This window comes from Arachis ipaensis, chromosome B8 (genome assembly GCF_059453495.1).
Source record: "Arachis ipaensis isolate K30076 ecotype BB chromosome B8, ASM5945349v1, whole genome shotgun sequence".
NCBI lineage: Eukaryota > Viridiplantae > Streptophyta > Magnoliopsida > Fabales > Fabaceae > Arachis > Arachis ipaensis.
This window is the reverse complement of record NC_142443.1, coordinates 99,122,461-99,135,190: the sequence shown is the minus strand read 5'-3', so window position 1 is coordinate 99,135,190 and position 12,730 is coordinate 99,122,461. Positions and strand designations below refer to the sequence as shown.

General features: G+C 37.6%; 1 non-coding gene across 1 annotated transcript; it reads left to right on the top strand.

The window, feature by feature from the left end:
• Nucleotides 1-8,710: 8,710 nt before the first annotated feature.
• On the top strand, nucleotides 8,711-8,817 carry LOC148548979 (small nucleolar RNA R71). The gene has a single exon (XR_015897040.1). It is a non-coding gene; the product is annotated as a small nucleolar RNA R71 (small nucleolar RNA).
• The last annotated feature ends 3,913 nt before the right edge of the window (nucleotides 8,818-12,730 follow it).

Below are 12,730 nucleotides of genomic sequence, written 5' to 3'. Positions count from 1 at the left end.
TTTGATTGTTCCAACCTTGATGCCTGTTCTCATTGTAATTTCTTCTTCCTGCAACATAATCGTAACCAGACTCATAGCGATGGGGTGAGAACTCATGATAGCAAATAAAAATTAAAAACAAAAATAAAAACAAATTTTAAATTAAAAGGTTATTGAAATTTGAATTTTGAAATAAGATAAGATAAGATTTTGAAAAAGATATGATTTTTGAAAAAGGTTTGAATTTCGAAATTTAAATTTTGAAATTTTGAAAATTGAAATTTTAAATTTTTAAATTTGAGTTTTAAATTTTGAATATTTTGAATTTAATGAGGAAAGAAAAAAATAATAAAATGACACCAAACTTAAAAAATTTTAGATCAAAACGAAGAAAACAACTAAGAACAACTTGAAGGTCAAGATGAACACGAAGAATAACTTGAAGATCAAGATGAACACTAAGAACATATTTTTGAAAAAAAAAATTTAATAACTAAATAAAAATCAAAAACCTCTTAATTTACTAAAAAGCAAAAATAAAAACAAATAAACAAGCAAAAGAAAATATTTACATTAACCAATAATAAGGCATACGTTTGCAATTTCCCGGCAACGATGTCATTTTGAAGAACTGAAGATTGACGGTTTAGAGGTTATAGTAAACTCTCGTTGCAAGTATAGTTACTAAACCAAGCAATCAACCTTTCTTACAAACGTTTTGGTTGTCACAAGTAACAAACCCCTAAATAAATTGATAACCGAAGTATTTAAACCTCGGGTCGTCTTCTCAAGGAATTGCAGGGAAGTATGTTCTTATTATTGGTTATGAGTCTTGTAAATTGGGGGTTTTGAAAGTAAGGAAGAAGTATGTTAAATGATAAGAAAAATAAAATAGTAATAATAAAATAAACTCTTGGCAAGGTATTAGAACTGGAAGTCCTATCCTTATCAATTGTGATGAGAATTGGATTTTAATCCCACTTTGTTAACCTCTAACTATGAAGGTAAATCAAGTGGATTAATTAGCTTAATCCTCAGGTCCTAGTCAATTCCTATGGAAAGACTAGAGTTATTAGAGCAACTCCCAATTTCAACCACTGCTTTATTTGACAGCTCAAGCGTTACCAATTACTTAACCAAAGCCGAAAGGAAGAAAATATCTAAATTAAATTAAAAGCATTCATAAATAGAATAAAACATTCATAAACTGAAATACCTCAATTTATACTAATAAATATATTAAATGTAGCATAGAAAAGTTCATAAATTAAATTGGGAAAATAAAAGGAAAATTGAACCTGATAAAAAGAAACAATCATGAAAGTAAGAAAAATCCTAATCCTAAATCCTAAGAGAGAGGAGAGAACCTCTCTCTCTAAGAACTACATCTAAAACTAAAAATTATGAATTATGAGCTGGTGTTTATGAATGGATGCATTCCCCCACTTTATAGCCTTCAATCTGTGTTTTCTGAGCCGCAAACTGGTTCAGAAACAGCCCAGAATTCGTTGGTTGCGAATTCAAACACGCTGATTTTTCGTCACTGCGATGCGTTCGCGTGGAACACGCGTTCGCGTCGCCTATCGTCAGGGCAACTATGGCATATTATATATCAAATCGAAGCCCCGGACGTTATCTTTCCAACGCACCTAGAATCGCATCATTTGGACATCTGTAGCTAAAGTTATAGCCGTTTGAGTGTGAAGAGGTCAGGCTGGACAGCTTAGCAATTTCTCCAACTTCTTGTATTCCTTTCATTTTTGCATGCTTCCTTTCCATCCTCTAAGCCATTCCTGCCCTATAAACTCTGAAATCACTTAACACACATATCAAGGCATCTAATGTTAATAAGAGAGGATTAATATTAGCAATTTAAAGGTCCAGGAAACATGTTTTCAATCATAGCACAAAATCAGGAAGGAAAATATAAAACCATGCTAATAGTATGAATAAGTGGGTAAAGAGTTGATAAAAATCACTCAATTGAGCACAAGATAAACCATAAAATAGTGGTTTATCAGAGATCTTCAAGTTGCCTCAACTGCAAGATGACCCAGACTCCTTTAATAGGAGAATGATGAGATCAAAGCTGAGCTTGGACAAAATCCTAGAGGACATATGTCTCCCAGGAGCTAAATGGACAACTGGTGCACGAAATTGTGATCTCAGGCAACGGCGCCAGAAACTCTGTACGCACGTCTTAATAAATCATTTTTCATTCACAACTTCGATACAACTAACCAGCAAGTGCACTGGGTCGTCCAAGTAATAAACCTTACGTGAGTAAGGGTCGATCCCACGGAGATTGTTGGTATGAAACAAGCTATGGTTACCTTGTAAATCTCAGTCAGGCGGATATAAAATAGTTATGGAGTTTTCGAAATTATATAATAAAATAAGGATAGAAATACTTATGTAAATCATTGGTGAGAATTTTAGATAAGCGCGTAGAGATGCATTCGTTCCTCTGAACCTCTGCTTTCCTGCTGTCTTCATTCAATCAATCTTACTCCTTTCCATGGATGGATTTATGTAAGGGCATCACCGTTATCAATGGCTACATCCCATCCTCTTGTGAAAATGGTCCAAATGCTCTGTCACAGCACGGCTAATCATCTGAGGTTCTCGATCATACTGGAATAGGATTCACCCTCCTTTTGCGTCTGTCACTACGCCCAGCACTCACGAGTTTGAAGTTCGTCACAGTCATTCAATCCCAGAGTCCTACTCAGAATACCACAGACAAGGTTTAGACTTTCCGAACTCTCATGAATGCCGCCATCAATCTAGCTTATACCACGAAGATTCTGATTAAGAGATCCAAGAGATACTCATTCAATCTAAGGTAGAACGGAAGTGGTTGTCAGGCACGCGTTCATAGGGAATGATGATGATTGTCACGTTCATAACATTCAGGTTAAAGTGCGAATGAATATCTTAGAAGCGGAATAAGTTGAATTGAATAGAAAAACAGTAGTACTTTGCATTAATCTTTGAGGAACAGCAGAGCTCCACACCTTAATCTATGGAGTGCAGAAAATCTACCGTTGAAAATACATAAGTGAAAGGTCCAGGCATGGCTGAATGGCCAGCCCCCATGATCTAAGAACTAGGCGTCCAAAGATGATCAAAAGATGTCAAATACAATAGTATAAAGTCCTATTTATACTAAACTAGTTACTAGGGTTTACAGAAGTAAGTAATTGATGCATAAATCCACTTCCGGGGCCTACTTGGTGTGTGCTTGGGCTGAGCTTGAAGTTTCCACGTGCAGAGGCTCTTTCTGGAGTTGAACGCCAGGTTGTAACGTATTTCTGGCGTTCAACTCTGGTTTGTGACTTGTTTCTGGCGTTTAACTCCAGACAACAGCATAGAACTGGCGTTCAACGCCCTTTTACATCGTCTAAACTCGGCCAAATTATGGATTATTATACATTGCTGAAAAGCCCTGGATGTCTACTTTCTAACGCTATTGGAAGCGCGTCATTTTGAGTTCTGTAGCTCCAGAAAATCCACTTTGAGTGCAGGGAGGTCAGAATCCAACAGCATCAGCAGTCCTTCTTCAACCTCTGAATCTGATTTTTGCTCAAGTCCCTCAATTTCAGCCAGAAAATACCTGAAATCACAGAAAAACACACAAACTCATAGTAAAGTCCAGAAATATGAATTTAACATAAAAACTAATGAAAACATCCCTAAAAGTAACTAGATTCTACTAAAAACATACTAAAAACAATGCCAAAAAGCGTATAAATTATCCGCTCATCACAACACCAAACTTAAATTGTTGCTTGTCCCCAAGCAACTGAAAATCAAATAGGATAAAAAGAAGAGAATATACTATAAATTCCAAACTATCAATGAAACATAGCTCCAATTAAATGAGCGGGACTTGTAGCTTTTTGCCTCTTGAATAGTTTTGGCATCTCACTTTATCCATTGAAGTTCAGAATGATTGGCATCTATAGGAACTCAGAGTTCAGATAGTGTTATTGATTCTCCTAGTTCAGTATGATGATTCTTGAACACATCTATTTTATGAGTCTTGGCCGTGGCCCTAAGCACTTTGTTTTCCAGTATTACCACCGGATACATAAATGCCACAGACACATAATTGGGTGAACCTTTTCAGATTGTGACTCAACTTTGCTAAAGTCCCCAATTAGAGGTGTCCAGGGTTCTTAAGCACACTCTTCTTTTGCTTTGGACCTTGACTTTAACCGCTCAGTCTCAAGTTTTCACTTGACACCTTCACGCCACAAGCACATGGTTAGGGACAGCTTGGTTTAGCCGCTTAGGCCAGGATTTTATTCCTTTAGGCCCTCCTATCCACTGATGCTCAAAGCCTTGGGATCCTTTTTATTACCCTTGCCTTTTGGTTTTAAGGGCTATTGGCTTTTTGCTCTTGCCTTTTGTTTTTAAGAGCTTTTGGCTTTTTCTGCTTACTTTTGCTCTCTCTTTTTTTTTCTAATTTTTTTCGCTATTTTTTTTTTTTGCAAGCTTTGTTCTTTGCTGCTTTTTCTTGCTTCAAGAATCATTTTTATGATTTTTCAGATTATCAAATAACATGTCTCCTTATCATCATTCTTTCAAGAGCCAACATATTTAACATTCTTAAACAACAACTTCAAAAGACATATGCACTGTTCAAGCATTCATTCAGAAAACAAGAAGCATTGTCACCACATCAATATAATTAAACTAAGTTCAAGGATAAATTCAAAACTCATGTACTTCTTGTTTTTTTGAATTAAAACATTTTTCATTTAAGAGAGGTGATGCATTCATAGGATATTCATAACTTTAAGACATAGTTACTAACTACTAATGATCATGTAATAAGACACAAACATAGATAAGCACTTAACAGAGAAAACAAAAAACAGAGAAAGTAAGAACAAGGAATGAGTCCACCTTAGTGATGGTGGCGTTTCCTTCTTGAGGATCCAATGATGTTCTTGAGCTCTTCTATGTCTCTTCCTTGTCTTTGTTGCTCCTCCCTCATTGCTTTTTGATCTTCTCTTATTTCATGAAGGATGATGGAGTGCTCTTGATGTTCCACCCTTAATTGTCCCATGTTGGAACTTAATTCTCCTAGGGAGGTGTTGATTTGCTCCCAATAGTTTTGTGGAGGAAAATGCATTTGAGGCATCTCCGGGATCTCATGGTGATGAGCTTCATGCATCTCTTGAGAACTATAAATGGGCTCTCTTGCTTGCTCCATCCTTTTCTTAGAGATGGGCTTCTCTTCCTCAATGGGAATGTCTCCTTCTATGAAAGCTCCAACTGAGTAACATAGATGGCAGATGAGGTGAGGAAAGGCTAACCTTGCCATAGTGGAGGACTTGTCAACCACCTTATAGAATTCTTGAGGTATAATCTCATGAACCTCCACCTCTTCTCCAATCATGATGCTATGGATCATGATGGCCCGGTCTACAGTAACTTCAGATCGGTTGCTAGTGGGAATGATTGAGCATTGAATGAACCCCAACCATCCTCTAGCTATAGGCTTAAGGTCCAGTCTTCTTAATTGAACCGGCTTGCCTTTGGAGTCAATCTTCCATTGAGCTCCTTCCACACATATGTCCATGAGGACTTGGTCCAACCTTTGATTAAAGTTGACCCTTCTAGTGTAGGGGCGTGCATCTCCTTGCATCATAGGCAAGTTAAACGCCAACCTCACATTTTTTGGACTAAAATCTAAGTATTTTCCCGAACCATTGTAATATAATTCTTTGGGTTTGGGTTCTTACTTTGATCATGGTTCCTAGTGATCCATGCATTGGCATAGAACTCTTGAACCATTAGGATGCCGACTTGTTGGATGGGTTTTGTTAGAACTTCCTAACCTCTTCTTTGGATTTCATGTCGGATCTCCGGATACTCATTCTTCTTGAGCTTGAAAGGGACCTCGGGGATCACCTTCTTCTTGGCCACAACATCATAGAAGTGGTCTTGATGAGCTTTGGAGATGAATCTTTCCATCTCCCATGACTCGGAGGTGGAAGCTTTTGTCTTCCCTTTCCCTTTTCTAGAGGATTCTCTGGTCTTGGGTGCCATCAATGGTAATGGAAAAACAAAAAGCTTATGCTTTTACCACACCAAACTTAGAATATTGCTCGCCCTCGAGCAAGAAAAGAAAGAATAGATGAAGAAGAAGAAGAAATGGAGGAGAGAGAGAGAGATGTGTTTCGGCCAAGGAGGGGAAGAGAGGGTTGTGTTGTGTGAAAATGAGGAAGAATGGAGGGCTATATATAGGGAAGGGAGGGGGGTAAGGTTTCGGCCATATAGGGTGGGTTTGGGTGGGAAATTGATTTTGAATTTTGAAGGTAGGTGGTGTTTATGAGGTGGGTTTATGGGGAAGAGTGAATGGATGTGAGTGGTGGTAGGTGGTGATAGGGAAGAGAGATTGAGGTGATTGGTGAAGAGTTTTGGGGAAGAGTGTTTATGGGATTGTGTGAAAGAGGGGTAAGAAGAAGTGAGTGGAGGTAGGTGGGGATCCTGTGGGGTCCACAGATCCTGAGGTGTTCAAGGATTTACAACCTTGCACCAAATTAGGCATGCAAAATGCCCTTGCACATAACTCTGGGTGTTCAGCGCCAGATTGGTGCTTGTTCTGGGCGTTGAACGCCCATTTGTTGCCCATTTCTGGCGTTGAACGCCAGAACCATGCTTGTTCTGGGCGTTCAGTGCCAGCTCTTCTCCAGGGTGCAATTCTGGCGTTCAAACGCCTAGATGCTGCCCATTTTGGGCGTTCAGCGCCAGAACCATGCTCTGTTCTGGCGTTGAACGCCAGCCAGGTGCTTCTTACTGGCGTTTAAACGCCAGTAAGGTCTTCCTCCAGGGTGTGATTTTTCTTCTGCTGTTTTTTATTCCGTTTTCAATTTTTATATTTATTTTGTGACTCCACATGATCATGAACCTAATAAAACATGAAAGAACAAGAAAAATAGAATTAGATAAATAAAAATTGGGTTGCCTCCCAACAAGCGCTTCTTTAATGTCAATAGCTTGACAGTGGGCTCTTATGAAGCCTCACAGATGTTCAGAGCATTGTTGAGACTCCCCAACACCAAACTTAGAGTTTGGATATGGGAGTTCAACACCAAACTTAGAGTTTGATTGCGGCCTCCCAACACCAAACTTAGAGTTTGACTGTGGGGGCTCTGGTTGACTCTGTTTTGAGAGAAGCTTTTTATGCTTCCTCTCCATAGGTACAGAGAGAGATCCTTGAGTTTTAAACACAAGGGAGTCCTCATTTAATTGAAGGACTAGTTCACCTCTGTCAACATCAATCACAGCTTTTGCTGTGGCTAGGAAGGGTCTTCCAAGGATGATGAATTCATCCTCATTCTTCCCAGTATCCAGGACTATGAAATCAACATGGATGTAAAGGCCTTCAACCTTTACTAACACATCTTCTACTTATCCATAAGCCTGTTTTCTTGAATTGTCTGCCATCTCTAATGAGATTTTAGCAGCTTGCACCCCATAGATTCCCAGTTTCTCTATTATAGAGAGGGGCATGAGGTTTATCCCTGAACCAAGGTCACACAGAGCCTTTTGAAAGATCATGTTGCCTATGGTACAAGGTATTACAAACTTTCCAGGATCGTGTTTCTTTTGAGGCAATGTCAGTTGATCCAGATCAGTTAGTTCATTGGTGAACAAGGGAGGTTCATCTTCCCAAGTCTCAATACCAAATAATTTGGCATTCAGCTTCATGATTGCACCAAGAAACTTGGCAGCTTGCTCTTCAGTAACATCCTCATTTTCTTCAGAAGAGGAATACTCATCAGAGCTCATGAATGGCATAAGGAGGTTCAATGGAATCTCTATGGTCTCTAGATGAGTCTCAGATTCCTTTGGTTCCTCAGAGGGAAACTCCTTATTGATCACTGGACGTCCCAGGAGGTCTTCCTCTTTGGGATTCACGTCCTCTCCTTCCCTTACAGGTTCGGCCATGGTGCTTATGTCAATGGCCTTGCACTCTCCTTTTGGATTTTCTTCTGTATTGCTTGGGAGAGTACTAGGAGGGATTTCAGTGATCCTTTTACTCAGCTGGCCCACTTGTGCTTCCAAATTTCTAATGGAAGACCTTGTTTCATTCATGAAACTTACAGTGGCCTTGGACAGATCAGAGACTAAGTTTGCTAAATTGGAGGTATTTTGTTCAGAGTTCTCTGTCTGTTGCTGAGTGGATGATGGAAAAGATCTACTATTGTTAAACCTATTTCTTCCACCATTATTAAAGCCTTGTTGAGGCTTTTGTTGATCCTTCCATGAGAGATTTGGGTGATTTCTCCATGAGGGATTATAGGTGTTTCCATAAGGTTCACCCATGTAATTCACCTCTGCTATTGCAGGGTTTTTAGGATCATAAGCTTCTTCTTCAAAAGATGCCTCTTGAGTACTGTTAGATGCAGCTTGCATTCCATTCAGACTCTGAGAAATCATATTGACTTGCTGAGTCAATATTTTATTCTGAACCAATACGGTATTCAGAGTATCAATTTCAAGAACTCCCTTCTTCATAGGCGTCCCATTACTCACAGGATTCCTCTCAGAAGTGTACATGAACTGGTTATTAGCAACCATGTCAATGAGTTCTTGAGCTTCTGCAGGTGTTTTCTTTAGGTGTATGGATCCACTTGCAGAAGTATCCAATGACATCTTAGCTAATTCAGACAGACCATCATAGAATATATCCAGGATGGTCCATTCTGAAAGCATGTCAGAAGGACACTTTTTGGTCAGTCCTTTGTATCTCTCCCAAGCTTCATAGAGGGATTCACCTTCTTTCTGTCTGAAGGTTTGAACATCCACTCTAATCTTACTCAGCTTTTGAGGAGGAAAGAACTTGGATAAGAAAGCCTTTAACATCTTATCCCAAGAGTTCAGGCTATCCTTAGGTTGAGAGTCCAACCATACTCTAGCTCTGTCTCTCACAACAAAAGGGAAAAGCATGAGCCTGTAGACTTTAGGATCTACTCCATTAGTCTTAACAGTATCACATATCTGCAAGAATTCAGTTAAGAACTGAAAAGGATCTTCAGATGGAAGTCCATGAAACTTGCAGTTCTGCTGCATCAGAGAAACTAATTGAGGTTTCAGCTCAAAATTGTTTGCTCCAATGGCAAGAATGGAGATGCTTCTTCCATGTAAATTGGAATTAGGTGCAGTAAAGTCACCAAGCATCCTCCTTGCATTATTATTATTTTCGGCTGCCATCTCCTCTTCTTGTTCAAAAATTTCTGTAAGGTTATCTCTGGATTGTTGTATTTTAGCTTCTCTTAGTTTCCTTTTCAGAGTCCTTTCAGGTTCTGGATCTGCTTCAACAAGAATATTCTTGTCTTTGCTCCTGCTCATATGAAAAAGAGGGACAGAAAAATAATAATAATAGGGGTCCTTTTTACCACAGTATAGAGGTCCCTGTGTGAGTAGAAGAAAAGAAGGAGATGAGAGAGAAAGAGAAATTTTGAAAATTATTTGTGAAAAAGAGTTAGTGATTTTCAAAAATAGTTTTTGAAAAAGGTTAGTAATTTTCGAAAATTAAAATCAAAAATTAAAATAATTAGTTAATTAAAAAGAAATTTTGAAAAAGAAGGAGGATATTTTCGAAAATTAGAGAGAGAGAGTTAGTTAGGTAGTTTTGAAAAAGATAAGAAACAAACAAAAAGTTAGTTAGTTAGTTGAAACAATTTTGAAAATCAATTTTGAAAAGATAAGAAGATAAGAAGTTAGAAAAGATATTTTGAAATCAAATTTTTTAAAAAGATAAGATAAGAAGATATTTTTGAAAAGATATGATTGAAATTAGTTTTGAAAAAGATTTGATTTTTAAAATCACAATTAATGACTTGATTCACAAGAAATCACAAGATATGATTCTAGAACTCAAAGTTTGAATCTTTCTTAACAAGCAAGTAACAAACTTGAAATTTTTGAATCAAAACATTAATTGATGATGTTATTTTCGAAAATTATGATATAAAATTAAGAAAAAGATTTTTGAAAAAAGATAAAATTTGAAAATTTGATTTGACTCATAGAAAACAACTAGATTTTAAAAATTTTGAAAAAGTCAACTCAAATTTTCGAATTTTATGAGAGAAAAAGGGAAAGATATTTTTTTGATTTTTTTTTTTGAATTTTTAATGAGGAGAGAGAAGAACATAAAAATGATGCAATGCATGAAATTTTTAGATCAAAACAATGAATGCATGCAAGAATGTTATGAATGTCAAGATGAACACCAAGAACACTTTGAATGTCAAGATGAACATCAAGAACTTATTTTTGAAAAATCTTTTTTTTTAATGCAAAGAAAACATGCAAGACACCAAACTTAAAAATTTTTCATGTATAGACACAAAACAAGAAAAGACACAAAACATGACTGCATATGAAAAACAAGAAAAGACACAAAACATGAAAACATCAAGATCAAACAAGAAGACTTACCAAGAACAACTTGAAGATCATGAAGAACACTATGAATGCATGAATTTTTCGAAAAATGCAAGATGAATATGCAATTGACACCAAACTTTCAACTTGACTCAAGACTCAAACAAGAAACATGAAATATTTTTGATTTTTATGATTTTATGATTTTTTTGTATTTTCTTTTAATTTTTTTTTCGAAAATCATTTTGAAAAAGAAAAATAAGGATTCCAAAATTTTTAATATGAATTCCAGGAATCTTATGCTTTTTAGTCGAAAGCTCCAATCAAAGGGTCAGGCATGGCTTAATAGCCAGCCATGCTTTAGTATGTAATTCAGACATGACACGCCTGACATACCCTATCCAAAAGAATTAGACATGGCTTTACAGCCAGCCAGGCTTTAACATGCTTCATGAAACACTAGAATTCATTCTTAAAAATTCTGAAGACAAACATATTTTTGAAAACATTTTTTTTCGAAAACAAGGGAGAAATTTTTTGAAAAATTTTTGAAAATGAAACAAAAAGAAAACTACCTAATCTGAGCAACAAGATGAAGCGTCAGTTGTCCAAACTCGAACAATCCCCGGCAACGGCGCCAAAAACTTGGTGCACGAAATTGTGATCTCAGGCAACGGTGCCAGAAACTCTGTACGCACGTCTTAATAAATCGTTTTTCATTCACAACTTCGATACAACTAACCAGCAAGTGCACTGGGTCGTCCAAGTAATAAACCTTACGTGAGTAAGGGTCGATCCCACGGAGATTGTTGGTATGAAGCAAGCTATGGTCACCTTGTAAATCTCAGTCAGGCGGATATAAAATAGTTATGGAGTTTTCGAAATTATATAATAAAATAAGGATAGAAATACTTATGTAAATCATTGGTGAGAATTTCAGATAAGCGCGTAGAGATGCATTCGTTCCTCTGAACCTCTACTTTCCTGTTGTCTTCATTCAATCAATCTTACTCCTTTCCATGGATGGATTTATGTAAGGGCATCACCGTTATCAATGGCTACATCCCATCCTCTTGTGAAAATGGTCCAAATGCTCTGTCACAGCATGGCTAATCATCTGAGGTTCTCGATCATACTGGAATAGGATTCACCCTCCTTTTGCGTCTGTCACTACGCCCAGCACTCGCGAGTTTGAAGTTCGTCACAGTCATTCAATCCCAGAGTCCTACTCGGAATACCACAGACAAGGTTTAGACTTTCTGGACTCTCATGAATGCCGCCATCAATCTAGCTTATACCACGAAGATTCTGATTAAGAGATCCAAGAGATACTCATTCAATCTAAGGTAGAACGGAAGTGGTTGTCAGGCATGCGTTCATAGGGAATGATGATGATTGTCACGTTCATAACATTCAGGTTGAAGTGCGAATGAATATCTTAGAAGTGGAATAAGTTGAATTGAATAGAAAAACAGTAGTACTTTGCATTAATCTTTGAGGAACAGCAGAGCTCCACACCTTAATCTATGGAGTGCAGAAAATCTACCGTTGAAAATACATAAGTTAAAGGTCCAGGCATGGCCGAATGGCCAGCCCCCATGATCTAAGAACTAGGCATCCAAAGATGATCAAAAGATGTCAAATACAATAGTAAAAAGTCCTATTTATACTAAACTAGTTACTAGGGTTTACAGAAGTAAGTAATTGATGCATAAATCCACTTTCGGGGCCCACTTGGTGTGTGCTTGGGCTGAGCTTGAAGTTTTCACGTGAAGAGGCTCTTTCTGGAGTTGAACGCCAGGTTGTAACGTATTTCTGGCGTTCAACTCTGGTTTGTGACTTGTTTCTGGCGTTTAACTCCAGACAGCAGCGTAGAACTGGCGTTCAACGCCCTTTTACATCGTCTAAACTCGGCCAAAGTATGGACTATTATACATTGCTGGAAAGCCCTGGATGTCTACTTTCCAACGCAATTGGAAGCGCGCCATTTTGAGTTCTGTAGCTCCAGAAAATCCACTTTGAGTGCAGGGACGTCAAAATCCAACAGCATCAGCAGTCCTTCTTCAACCTCTGAATCTGATTTTTGCTCAAGTCCCTCAATTTCAGCCAGAAAATACCTGAAATCACAGAAAAACACACAAACTCATAGTAAAGTCAAGAAATGTGAATTTAACATAAAAACTAATGAAAACATCCCTAAAAGTAACTAGATTCTTCTAAAAACATACTAAAAACAATGCCAAAAAGCATATAAATTATCCGCTCATCAACAACCAACACAAAGGGTGCGCCGAACCAACTCAAAAGAGGAGATCTCAAACCAGTTGCCAGAGGCTGG